The following is a 13,727-nucleotide window of genomic DNA, read 5'->3' on the forward strand; positions in this document are numbered from 1 at the left end:
CACACACTTTCATTCCTGTAGCTACTTTCTTGTGTGATCACTTCTCTGTGATAAAATGCATGACTGAGCACATAAAGAAGGGAAGCCATATTTTGACCCATGGGTAAAGGGGACACAGCCCATTGCAACAAGGAAAGCATAGAGCTGTAATGGCTGGAAGCTGTGAGGCTGTGGAGGGTTGTTCACTCTGGGAAGATTAAAACAGAGACATGACGGGAGGTGGAGCCATGAAATAAACTTCACAAAGATTGCCCAGCAACCCACTTCCTCCAGCTAATCCCTATCTCCTCCAGGTTCCAAACCTCCGAAAACATTGCTACCATATGGAAATCAGTTGCTGAAAAGCGTGAGCCTGTAGGAGAAACTTTTCATTCAACCATAACATTCAGTTTGGTTTAGTTAGGTTTGGCTTTTCATGGTGAAAGGGTCTCACATATTCTAGGCTGACCCCAAACTTGCTCAGTAATCAATGATAACTTTGAATTTTTACTCTCTCTCTCTCTCTTCTCTCTCTCTCTCTCTCTCTCTCTCTCTCTCTCTCTCTCTCTGTGTGTGTGTGTGTGTGTGTGTGTGTGTGTGTGTGTGTGTGTGTGTTGAATATTGGTTTGCTATTCTTTCCTTAATACTTTTATCAGGAAGGGATAATGAATTTCTTTCTCCTTTTTTTTTTTTTTAAACAGAGTCAACCAGAGCACATGCCTTTAATCCCAGCACTCAGAAGGCAGAGTCAGGCAGATTCCTATGAGTTTGAGGCCAGTCTGGTCTACAGACAGAGAGACTACACAGAGGAACCCTGTTGCAAAAAAGCCAAACCAAACAAACAAAATAAATCTTAGACAGGATCTTGCTGTGTAGCTCTGACTGTCCTAGAACCAGGCTGGCCTGTGTCAACCAGTGCTGGGATTAAAGGCATGTACCACCATGCCCAAAGATACTGACCTTTTTCAAATGCTTTTCCTGTGTAATATTGTAAGGATGGAAATATTTAGCCTAACTCTCCCTAGACCCTGCCCCCTAGCAGTAAGTAGGCAAAAGGTCACATTCTTGACTGTTTACTATGACAGAGCTGTTTACAACAGCACCTGTGAGTGAGTGAACACAGGAAATGAGCCTTGTCACACCACCCAGAAGCCCTAGCAAAAGCAGACTTCCTGGCCTAAGGGCAGGTTTGGATAGTTCAAATTGATTGGTCGGCACTGGATGCTATGAGATGATTGGTTTATGGTACGTGGGCTTTCTTGTAACCCTATAAAAGCTGTCTGAACCCTGTACCCAGGGTTCCCAGTCCTCTACCCCATGTGGAGTATGGCTGTGGACCCCAGTGCACTGGAATATAAAAGACCTCATGCTTTTGCATCAAGGCCGCTCCTCGTGAGGGATTTGGGGGGTCTGCCTTTCCTGAGTCGGGGTGTGAGGGTCCACGCCCTCTGCGAGTCTTTCAATATATGGTTTCTGTCTGCATTAACTGAGGTGGAGATGTCACCAAGCTTGTTTAGCTGGTCACATTGCATCAACAGGAAAGACAGACAAATGGAAGTATGTCCTCAGCTCATTTTCTCCATCTTATTCGTTCTGGGATTCAAACCCATAGAAAGGTATAGCCCACATCCAGGTAAGCACAGCGTAGTGGATACAGTAATTGTGACTAGACAGATGGCCTGGGGACAGTACATAGGAGACTGGGCTACCCTAAGAAATACATATTTTATCCAACAAATGGAAAGAAGAGTCCTTTTTTCCTTAATGTATAGAACACTTCAACATTTGCATGTCATCCTTGTACAGGGGCCATGCTAATCTCTGTATTGTTCTAATTTCAGTATGTGTGCTGATGAAGTAAGTACCAAAGGAGTTATTAGAAGCAAATATGACATAATAAAAGAGATTATTTTTATCACATTCACATGGCAGTGGAGTGATGGGTGGCTTGAAGCTGACTGGTTGGTAAGTGTCTTAGTCACTGTTCGATTGCTGTGAAGAGACACCATGACCAAGGCAACTCTTATTTTTAGAAAGGCACTTCAATGAGAGCTGGCTTACAGTTTCAGAGGTTTAGTTCATTATCATCATGGTGGGAAGCATGGTAACAGGCAGGCAGACTGGAGCTACATCAAAGCCCACCCCTTGTGACACACTTTCTCCAACAAGGCCCTGACCATCAAGTAATCGAATCTATGAACCTCTGGAGGTCATTTTCATGCAAACAACTACTCACAGGAAGCCTTTGACAGTCTACTAGGAGACCATGGAATGGGAGTCAAGATCTGTAGCTCAGAGAGAAGAATAAAGATGTCCCTTTGCTGAACCAGGATAACGAGGACTCTCAAGATTTGATACAAGATGAGGACAGCTCACTTAGGCCATTTTCATTTCTCTAAAAGTACACTTTAGGATGTCTAAATGGTTGGAAATTGTGCCATGGTCCAACTTTCTGGGGAAAGAAGTCACTAAGACCTAAGGGAGGTGCATTATCCCTTTTTCATACTCTCCCTATACTGAAATGCTCCCTCCCTCAGCTTCATCAAGATTTTGACTCCTCCCTGCTGCCCTCCTACCCAGGCTATTTGCTCTTTACCACAGTGAATTTTAAAGTCCTGTATAGGCTATGCCTGTACACAGCCTCTTGGAAAGGCCAGGCACTAAAATAAGAGAAAGTGCCAAATGTCCACACCCAGACCCACCACAAATCTAGCCAATACCCCGGCTGTAGCCTAACAAATGCCAGTACAGAGAACCTAGCCATGCCATGCCCAAACACTGTGTATTCACAGTTCGGGATATCTTAAACCACCAAGTTTCTGGTGTAATGTGTAACCAGCAACTGAAAATTGGTACAAGCATGGGCTGGTAAGATGGTTCAGCAGGAAAGGCACTTGATGCCAAACCTGATGGTGACCAGAGTTTGATCCCCAGAACCCACATGATGTGTGTGCAATGGTGTGTGAACACACTCTGGCATGTGTGCACATACACACACACACACACACACTTTATATTGTTAGTTTGCTATTCCTTTTGGGGGAGGCTCTTTTTATTTAAGGAACTCATGCTAGCTAGGAGACTGCTATAATTTCAGCTTGAGAGGAGAATGGAGAACTAGCAGTGGTCAAGGTTCTAGAACAGAAGAGAGTCCCCAGAGTGTTATAGGAGCAGAGAATGGTTGTAGCAATTAGGCTTTGCACACATGAGTGATAGCTAAAGAAGTGAAAGTCAGAGGAGTTGAGAAAGAGTCCCAAACAAATGCTCTCTAAGAAGTGCCATGAGGGGCTGTTACAGCTTGTAGGGAAGTCTAAGAAGTCAATGATACTCCCCTGCTCCTGTGCTTGGGCTGTGGGCTGTGGGCTGTAGAGGAAGGCAAATCCAGCTGTGGACTAAGGCAAGCTCCATTGCTACAGGGCATTCCCTCTGTGTTCTGCTAAGGATCTGACTGGGCAGGAAGAGCTGCTTCTGTGTTTTGGTAAGCAGCAGTTCAGTCAGGAAGAAGAAGAGGAGGAGGAAGAAGAGGAGGGAGACCTCAAGCCTACTATACCCAGAACCATGCAGAGAATATAGCTCACTTTTTTATTATTTATATGCTTTGGTGTTTGGCCTGCATGTATGTCTGTGTGAGGGTGTCAGAGCCACTGGAGCTGGACTTACAGTTATGAGCTGCCATGTGGGTGCTGGGAACTGAACCCAGGTCCTCTGGAAGAGCAGCCAATGCTCTTAACTGTTGAGCCATTTCTTCAGCTCTAGATAAATTTCTTAGCTTAGCACAGTTCCGTATTTCATACCAGCAGTAATACTGACACTACTTTGGAATCAAGAATTTTCCATCAGAAAGAAAAGTCAAGAGAAACAGAGCATTGTCTTGGAAGTCCATACATCTCTCTTAAAATTTAATTATCACCATGACTAACACATACTGAGCATGCTGTTATGGTCATCGTGCCAGAATAATGAGTAGAATTAGGTTTGCCTGATGCAGCCCAGTCTTTTAAAATCTGGTTCATTGGGTAGAAATATAGACATGAAATATAAACAACCATTTATGCTAGCCTACTCCTGTCACTAAGATTTTGAGTCACAACAGTGTCATGAGTTAAAGGTGAGGATTTTATATAGCATTTATCCCTTTAATTATTTATTGACTTGATATTGACTTGGGAATCATGTTCAATACTTAAAGAATAAAGGAGAGGTGTAGAACCTGCACAAGAGAGATAAAACCATGAGGAACAGTATCCAACACCAGCATAGTTCAATCAACTTGCAACATATTCTTATGTCTACTAGCCACTGGCTGGAGTATGTCTTACCTATTAAGCACTGCAAATTAAACACTGCAAATAAAATAAAAGACACTCTCTGGTCACTGTTTTAAAAGCCTAACAGAACATCCCAGGCCTTTGTAGGAATAAAGGACCAGACTGTGCTGTTGAGCAACAAGGAGAACTTACAAGCTACACACACTGTTGGCACAGTGCATTTGCACAAGCAGGGCTCAATGATGGGTTCTAGAACAGTGTCTCTCCATCAGCACAGGGCACACTATGCTGTGCTCTGGAAAAGGAGGTGAACCCCAGCCACTGCACAACAGTTAAGGAAGTGTTGAGAGACTTGGGAGATTCAGTACAGCCTACAGCCTGGCAAAGAGGTCCTTCTCTAAGATGTCATTTTGCACATCAACTTATTGTCCCACCCTCCCATACCCTGTTCACAACCCTATTTCTAGGCTGATTAAGGGAGGGTTACTATACTCATCCAAGGAAAAATATATGACATCTTCTCATAAAGGTAGGAGACGGGTATAAAATGAGATGAGATGATAGACTGAGACAATTTAAGCAAGTATATAGAAGATTGGATGGACATTGTAAGCAAGGGGTGTCACAACCAAGGACTAAGGATGTGTTAGTGCTTCCCAAAGTGCTCATCAGAAGCTCATACTCAGTAAATGCTGGTTTGGGTTTTTCCAGACAGGCTTTCCCTGTGTATCTCCAGCTGTCCTGGCACTAGCTCCGTAGACCAGGCTGGCCTCAAATTCACAGAGATCCACCTGCCTCTGCCTCCTAGTTCTTGGATTAAAGGTGTGTGCCAGCGCAGCCCTGCTCCAGTAAATGCTTAATGGATGGTGAAACATTTAGAAAATCTGCATGGCCAGTCCATTTCACAGTTGGTACATAAAGGAAGTCACAGTGGCTTTGGAAGTATTGAAAACCACAAGACAAAAATGACAACAGTTTCACCTGGGTTTCTGATGGATGAACTATTTAAAAATTTATTCATACATATAATTTTAGACTTTAGGAGTGTGTCTGTATGTATTTGTAAATTGTCCAGCTCTAGTTAGGTCTTCAAATGTGGGGTTGTAAAGGCTAGATATGAGTGTGCCTCTAGAATCTCATACTCCCTGGTGAGAGTGTAGCAACTCAAGTTGGGTGCCTTCATGCGCTGCACAGGGAGAGCATGCCTCTGAGTGCTGGTGAAGAAGAACTATGAATCTTCATGCTGTACTAAGACTCTGAGGGGGCACATTTTGACTCTTTTTTCATTAGATATTTTATGATGGAAAAGCTTGTAGAGTGTGACTAGAGGGTTCCACTAAGCAAAAATAAAGGGAAAAGTGACAAAATTGGAGCTGAAATATAAGCTATGAGATTCCCAGTGTTTTCCTGAAGAAAGAGCAGCCAGGAACCCCTTGATTTAAATCAGTAGTACAGTGGAATATGTAACCCTTACAATAAACACACTATTATATGCCATATAATAAATATTTATAATCAATAACATGAATGTTATTATAAATTTATAAATTTCTACCAACAGGCTTGCACAGCAAGAAACTGTAAAATTTTATCAACTATTGTTTATCTTTTGGTATATATCAGTGGCACTTATGTGTGATCTGTGCTCCTGTATCTGGGTATGGGCACATGTGTGTGCAAGTAAGAGTACAGCCTCAATGACAAACTTTGCCATGCACCTTTTAAAAGAAATTTCTAGTATGTTCACACTTGTGTGTGTTTGTGTATGTGGGTACCATGCCCAAGGAGAACACAAGAGGCCATTGGGTGGCCTGGATCTGGAGTCACAGACCATCAAACCTGTCTGACTTGAGTGCTGGCACCTGACCTTGCTCCTCTGCAAGAGCAGCACTTGCCCTTAAGTACTCATCCATCTCGCCAGTCCTGCCATCCACTGTCTGGAGGAAGCGCTTCTTGGTCTGTGTATCCTGAAAGCCAGGCTACCTGGTTCCCAAGCTTCTGGAGTTTCTCCTGTCTATCTCCCATGACACCATAAGGGCTCTGGGATTAAGGCACACACTACCACATTCACCTCTATGCGTGTTTGGGAATCTGAACTCAGGTGCTCATATTTGCACAGCAAGTCCTTTACCCTCTACCTGCTGAGCTTTCTACCCAGCCCTGACAAATTATTCTATAATGAAAATGTCAGCTGTAAGATTTGGCACACACACACACACACACACACACACACAGAGAGGGGGGGGAGAGAGGCATATACACACACTAATAAAGAGAGAGAGAGAGAGAGAGAGAGGCATATACACACACTAATAAAGTTAAAATGTCCCAATCTTAAAATAATCTGAATAAGAAAACTGCAATCTCTTCCTAAACTTGAAATTCTCTAAACACTGAATAATAACAACATATGTAAACAATGCAATATGTAATAATATAACAAGAGCTCCTTACTAGAAATATTAGAGGTGAACTATTATTGGAAAGAAAGTAGGCCATCGAGCTTTCTTGGGTATTACTTCTTCTTGCACAAATGTCTAATTATCAAGGTTAAAATTGCCTCGCTTCACCTCTTCCATAGAAACACACACTACACAAATAAGACTCTCACCTCACAACCAATGCAGTTGGCTCATGTTATTGTAAACTTCAGATCTAGGTATTCTCACCCATTTGCTCTTTCCAGAGATACACAGCCCTGATTTCAGGATGCCTGTCACATTGTATCATACTTTCTTAAAATGCCTATGGCAGTGCACCTGAAAATTCAAATGGGATGAATTTGAATGGATCAGCAGCACCCTTCCAGTGATTTGTAACTGATTTTTGAGGCAGACATTTCTATGCAACTGACCAACTATGCAAAGCTGAGCCTATGCCATGGAGCCAAGGTTCTCTTATCAGTGTCTATGGTCATTCAGTTCAATGAAACCTTGGTGATAAGAATCTAATGTGAAGACGGCTGAAATAATTGGGTCAAGTCTGCATCAGGTTGGTTCAGTGGTCTCACGCAAATGAGGACATATTAAAAAATCGTAACAGATTGTATTTTCTCTGGATAAAGTGGGAATGAGGATGTTGGTGTCTCTACCAATTTCAGAAGACTCTAGCAAGTAAAATGTAAATCATTGATATTTATTCAGGTGTGGAATAAAAGTAAACAACACTGTGTAGTACAGATGTAGGCAGAATTCAGTCCCAAACATGATTTCTAGTTCCTTCCTTCTCATAATACATAATAGCAGTTTTAAAGAAGTTAGCCAGCAGTGAAGGCAGCGGGAGCTGGGATATTTTAGGGTAAGGATTATTTCTAATACTCTTGGCTTTGCTGTGCTGAGTTGGGTTCCTTCCATCTGACATGCCAAACCCATCCTCTCCCCTGCTCTGCCATGCTCTGGACCCGTCAGCAGAGACGGGTCATCCTCTGGCTTCCACTAAATCTCATCAGCAGAGAGCAAGAATGGTGGGAAAAGCTGGGGAAGGTCTGTTTCCACTCGGCTGATGGGTGTCCCGTGCGTAGTCAACGCTCTGTTCAGAAGGTTTTGTACAAAGCCTGTCTTCAGATGGCCTTGCACACAGCATGTCTAATCCCATATTCTAGTGACACATTACACAGCTGTCCCAGATGACCTTGGTGCTCCTTGCTGACACCTTTTGTAAATAGTCCTTCCACTGAACCATCCTCTACTCTATTCACTTAATTTAATTTATCATGTGTTTTTAGCTGGAATCCTAAATGAATTAGTCAGAAATCATGTTTAGGATTGTGTGGCAATTATTATTCATTCAAAAATAGTTGCTTGACAGTAACAAAAAGTATGACTGTTTCTCTTTACCCTGTTGATGGTTTCCTTGACAAGCCTGAGGGACTGCATCTTTTATTTTATCTCCCAACTCTTCTTTAAGGTTATATGGCCTCACTTTCAGCTAAACACTGAGCTGAACTCCTGGAATCCAGTTGTAGAGAGGAAGGAATGATGAGTAAAGGGGTCAAGGCCACCTGGGGAAACAGCTGACCTGAGCAAGTGGGACCCCAGGCAGACATCTGGGGAACCAGGGCCTCTGCATGTTGGTGTTAGTTAGAAGGTCTGGGCAGTCTATGGGGCCTCTGGCAGTAAATCAGTATTCATCCCTAGTTCAGGAATGGACTTTGGAAGTCCATTCCCTATGGAGGGCTCCTCTCTCAGCCTAGGTCCTGCCCAAATGATGTGATAGACTTTGATGATTCCTGGGGAGTAAATGGGGATGGGATGGGATGGGGGGAAGGTGAGGGGCATGGAAGGGTTGAAGGGAGAAGGAACTGGAATTGATGTGTAAAATAATACTGTTTCTAATTTTTAAAAAATATTTTTAAAAACAGTCTAAATAATGACACTTGGTTTATGTGCTGTCTTGGGAAGTGGAGAGCAAGCAAGCAACTTTGCCAGATTGATTGGAGTTGGTCCTCTATACACCCATTGTAGTGTGTGTGTGTGTGTGTGTGTGTGTGTGTGTGTGTGTGTGTGTCTGGTGTGTGGATGTGAGTATGTGTATACATGTGAATGTGTGTGTATGTGGTGTATGTGTATGGTGTGTATGTGTGTGTATGTGAGTATATGTGTATATGTATGTATGAGTATATGTATGCGTGTGTGGTGTGTGTATGTGTGTAGGTGTGTATGTGTTCGTGTGTATGCGTGTGAGTGTGTATGTCTGGTTTTCAAGTTTAGTTCTTTTATAAATTTGTCTTTTTTTCTTTTATTGTTATTGCTAAGATTCTAGTTATGGTTTTAGACTTAGGGGCTAGAAATAGGGTTAGATACAAACCTAAAATGGAGCTATGTGAACTCTAAAGTTCCTATGGTTAAGGTTAGGGATAGAGATTGGTGTAACATTGGGATGGGGCTATAGTTAGTGATGAACATGGATTTAGTCAGTTTTAGTCCTAGTTTCACTACTTAGGTTACATGTCCAGTTAGGCTAGTTTAATTCTTATTAGAAGACAATGTTACATGATTTCCATCAGCTTTTATTCTAGAGTATCTTTTCATGGATGTTTATAAACAGCCTCGGGTGGGGAGCACACATTTTCCTAACCGAGGTTGTAAGAGAAGACAATGTCTTCCTCCAGGGCATGTTTTGATCAGGTTACCTTGTACTTTGACAAAGAAGCCTGGAAATTCTAAGCCTGGAGTTTCTCAGCTAGGCCACTGTAACTGAAGCATAAAAGTGGTCTCTTCTTCACGTAAGCCTTTGGGACATAAAAGACATGGGGCTCTAATGCAAGCATGCTCCTGTTCATTCTGACTGTTGTCTTAACAGACATATTTTCTGCTAACACCTATGGATTATAGGAAGCTACACTGCTAGTTTAAATGTTGGTCGCCTTCCTGTCATTGCAACAAAATACCAAGATAATTAACTAGTAACAAGAACGAGCATATTTTACTCACAAATTACAAGGCTGATTGAACTAACCTGTATATTTTAAGGCTTCTGACATTGCTGTTAAGACAGCCACAGAAGGATGCATAGGGCACAGAAAACAGTTGATCTCATGCCCAATGAGCAGGAAGGGACCCATTTGAGAGCATGTTCCCAGGGTCCTAAGGACCCTACCGCCTCCTCCCAGCAGCAGCAGCAGCATCCTAGAGATCACGCTGGTTTTTGTTTTTGTTTTTGTTTTTTTTAACACATGGGCCTTCAGGAGACATTCATCACTCAAACTATAGCAGCTTGCACAGAGTCATATGTCATGCCCTTCACTGTCCTTATCTGTCTAATGGCATCTTTTGATTAGTTTCCATGTGAAGCTGGATCATTTCTTATCAGGCCAGCTGCTTTTTGCAACTGTTACCACTTTCCCTCTAAGATACTCTGGGCCATGAAACCCCTAGCTGTTTTTTTCTGTCTATATCCCCACACCTTCGTTGTTTACAGAGCCTGTATTCACTGTGTTACTCTTCTTTCACAGGACATGGCCACTAAAGCAGTATGCAGCCCTACCATTTCTCTTACCAATGCTTTTCTCTGGCTTCATTTGGGGAGGTAAAAGTCAGAATTTGATGCCTAGGTTAGCAACACATGAAAAATCCACTCCCATGCTCCTCTCTTCTACTTTAAGTTCTTTTCTCTAGGGTTGGGGAGATGGTAGTTAAGAGCACTGGCTGCTCTTCCAGAGGACCTGGGTTCAATTCCCAATTCCTACATGGCAGCTCACAACTGTCTGAAACTCCAGCTCCAGGGAGTCCTATGCTCTTTTCTGTCCTCCATGGGCAGCAGGCACACACATGAGGCAGACAACACACCCACACACATAAAAAATAAAATAAATTTCCTCTGTTTTGTGAAGGAAATGCCAGGGCTTGGAAACTTTCTGTGCAGAGCCACCCGTCCACTTAGCATGGCTCGCTGGAGTAAACAGAGAGAGTGCTGGGAGGATCTGATAGGTTTTTCACATTGCTGTGACCACAAAGGTTGAACAAATTGACTTGGGAGGGGGGCTTATTTGGTTCATGGTTTCCGAGGGTTTCCACCCATCAGGGCACGGAAGGCATGGAGATCAGCTTAATGGATGGCATTAGACGTATGTGGTTGAGACACCAGAGTGCAGGGCAGGAACCAACAGCAGATGTAACCTCCAAAGGCCCTGGCCTATGACCTTCTTCTGCCAGGGAGGCTGTATGTCCTACAGGCTCCACAGGTTCCCAACAAACAGCATCACCAGCTTGGGGACAAACATTCAAATCTGTCACTTCAGATTCAAACCATGACAGAGGTTTGAATACATTCTACAGGAACGAAACACTTCAGCCATTCACCTGAGATCCCATGGCCTGAACCACAGGGCACAGTCCCTGTTGCAAAGGGCACACGGACGTGCAATCTCTCAAGGAATGATCGAAATATCTGGGGACACTGCACCCATGTAAGTTGTAGCTGCACAGACATGAAGAGTCTCAGTGTTACAGGTAATCGTGCATCCTGTGGGGAGCGGAGAGTTTCTGAAGCCTTCGACTTGGAGGACTACAACAGCCAAGTGCATGCTCTTCAGCTGTCCCTTTCTTCTCTTCCAACTTTGTCATAAAATGCCTGTAGTGACTGACATTTTAAGTTGTATTTCCAAATCTGTATCAACTGCCTGCCAACAAGCCACAAGTCTACATATTTGCTTGTGTGTTTAAGAGTACATTCTGGTGCTGGCTTCAGCAGTATATACACTAAAACTGGAATGATATAGAGAAGATTAGCATGTCCCCTACACAAGGATGACATGCAAAAAAAAAATCATGAAGCTTTCCATATTAAAAAAATAAGAGTACTTTTTCTCCTTGCCAGGGCTGTCTAATCACAGCTTCTATTTTATAAAGGAATGTTGGTGCATGTATCCAGTTTTATAGTTTAGTTACAATAGCTAGTTTATGGTGGGTGGTTCAGGCTGCCTAGTCACTTACTATAAGCAAGTATGATGTTTCAGGACCCAGCAGTGAGCTAGGGACAGCTTTTCAAATGAGGAATAGTGACAGTGTGGGTATCTTCCAAAGCCAATAGTGCTTTATCTGCAATTGGAAGTCTCCAAGAAACACCTTCACTGCATACGATATCTAGCGGTGTTGGGCGGCTGGCTCAGATGCTGCAGTCTGTCCTTGTCTTGGTTCACTTACAGCAGGAGTGAGTATTATATGATTTCATAGCTTGGAGCTATGTGCCCAAATGTGGTCTATGTTCTCATCAGAACCCAAAGAGACTTGTCACATGCTATATTTCTTTTTGGTGGATTGTGGGGGGTGCTACCACTTGACCTTCCCCATTAAAAGGATTTCCAGTGTGACCCAGGCCCCTAGATTCCTTAAAACATGAGAGGTAGGGCCCTGAAGTTTACTAGGATTTGTTTCTTATCATTTTTATTTTATTATTATTATTCTAATTTTGTTGGTATGTACACATGAGGGCAGTTGCCCACAGAGTCCAGAAGAGCTAGTTGGATCTTCTGTAGCTGGGATTACAAGCAGTGTGAGCTACCTGACATGGGCCCTGGAAACTGAAATCTATCCTCTGCAAGAGCATGCACTCTTTTTCTTTTTAATTTTTGTGCATTGGTGTTTTCTCTGCATGTGTGTCTGTGTGAGGATGTCAGGTACATTGGAACTGGAGTTATAGACAGTTGTGTGAGCTGCCATGTGGGTGCTGGGAATTGAACCACGATCCTCTGGACAGTCAGTGGTCTTAACTGCTGAGCATCTCTCCAGCATGCACTCTTAGCTACTGAGTCATCTGCCAGGCCCATCAGTCTTACTGGCCAAACAGGACTTTCTGAGCAGATACAGGCATTACTGCCCTGTCTGCTTGCAGGCTGTTACAGTAGCAGCAATTACTGTAAGACAGATATTTTGGGGGCTATCTAAACTAAGCTGCTCAAGGTGTGATTTACAGGCACTGATTATATTAGCATTAACAGTGAAGTTGGACTTCTGCTCCTTCCCCAAGCTACACAGCAAGAACAGCATGGCAGATTTTGTGGCCCTTTGCCTTCTGCAACTGGCTAATATCAAGCCCATGCATCTCCCTGTGCTGGTGGTCTAGGCTGCTGGTGCACTGGGTCTCAGGATTTCTTCTTCTAGCTTTATAGTCTCTATCAATGAGGAGAAGCTCAGAGTCTTCCAGCAATCTTCAACCCAGCAAGAATTCCAGCCTCTCAGGCTTGCTGGAAGCCCCATCTTTGGGGATTAGCAGTCTTCAGGGAATCCCTCACTGGACTTGTCTTTGTTTGGCCATGTTTTCCAGTCTCACACTTTGTCTGGCTGGGTGGAGTGAGAGCCCTGCAGAGTACAGAGAGGCATCAGCAGAGGACTCTAAGAAGGGAACATATCTCACCAGACTGCTTCCTCCTCTATAGTTCCTAATTCTTGTTTTGTACCCATGTTGGCTTACCTTGTGGCCACCACCAAAGAGAGGGGAAGGAGCCTTTCCTCACAGCCCCCTATGGGTTATATTGCTTATGATTTACTAGTTTGATATGTTGTGTGGGAGGAGTCTTAAAGGTCCCAGGACATGGTTATTCCTTTCATAATAACCCTCCCTCTATTTAGCTATATATGTGTATATGTACACACGTGTGTCTGAAGTGTGTGCATAAATGTATGTGTGCAGACTCTTCAGCCATGGTGTCTGGTCTTCACCTGTCTATACACTTGCTTAGGTCTTAGCTACTGCATGGAAGATCTCAAGCTATACCTTCTACTGTGTAAAGTGGACCCTCAGTGGACTGGCCATTCTCATTACCATTCCTTCTCTGCATGATGTTGTACTAAACATAATTGTTTGACTCTGTCATAAGGTTCTGCCACCTGCCCCCTAAAAGTTCAGTTTTCCATTATTGGAATGAGGAAATACAAACTTCACAGCATTTCACACTGTGACGTCTGACTGTCAGAGAAAACCCATTGAAAATGTCCTGTCCCAGCATTTGGTGGAAAGTGTCTGAAGTCCTTTCAGGGATGA

At 43.3% G+C, this 13,727-nt stretch overlaps 2 non-coding genes across 2 annotated transcripts; one reads left to right on the forward strand and one right to left on the reverse strand.

Moving 5' to 3' along the window:
- Positions 1 to 1,741: 1,741 nt before the first annotated feature.
- Positions 1,742 to 1,844, reverse strand: LOC127237553 (U6 spliceosomal RNA). The gene has a single exon (XR_007835857.1). It is a non-coding gene; the product is annotated as a U6 spliceosomal RNA (small nuclear RNA).
- Positions 1,845 to 11,422: 9,578 nt separating this feature from the next.
- On the forward strand, positions 11,423 to 11,529 carry LOC127237552 (U6 spliceosomal RNA). Its single transcript, XR_007835856.1, has one exon. It is a non-coding gene; the product is annotated as a U6 spliceosomal RNA (small nuclear RNA).
- The last annotated feature ends 2,198 nt before the right edge of the window (positions 11,530 to 13,727 follow it).

This window comes from Phodopus roborovskii, unplaced genomic scaffold (assembly GCF_943737965.1).
Source record: "Phodopus roborovskii unplaced genomic scaffold, PHOROB, whole genome shotgun sequence".
NCBI classification, from domain to species: domain Eukaryota; kingdom Metazoa; phylum Chordata; class Mammalia; order Rodentia; family Cricetidae; genus Phodopus; species Phodopus roborovskii.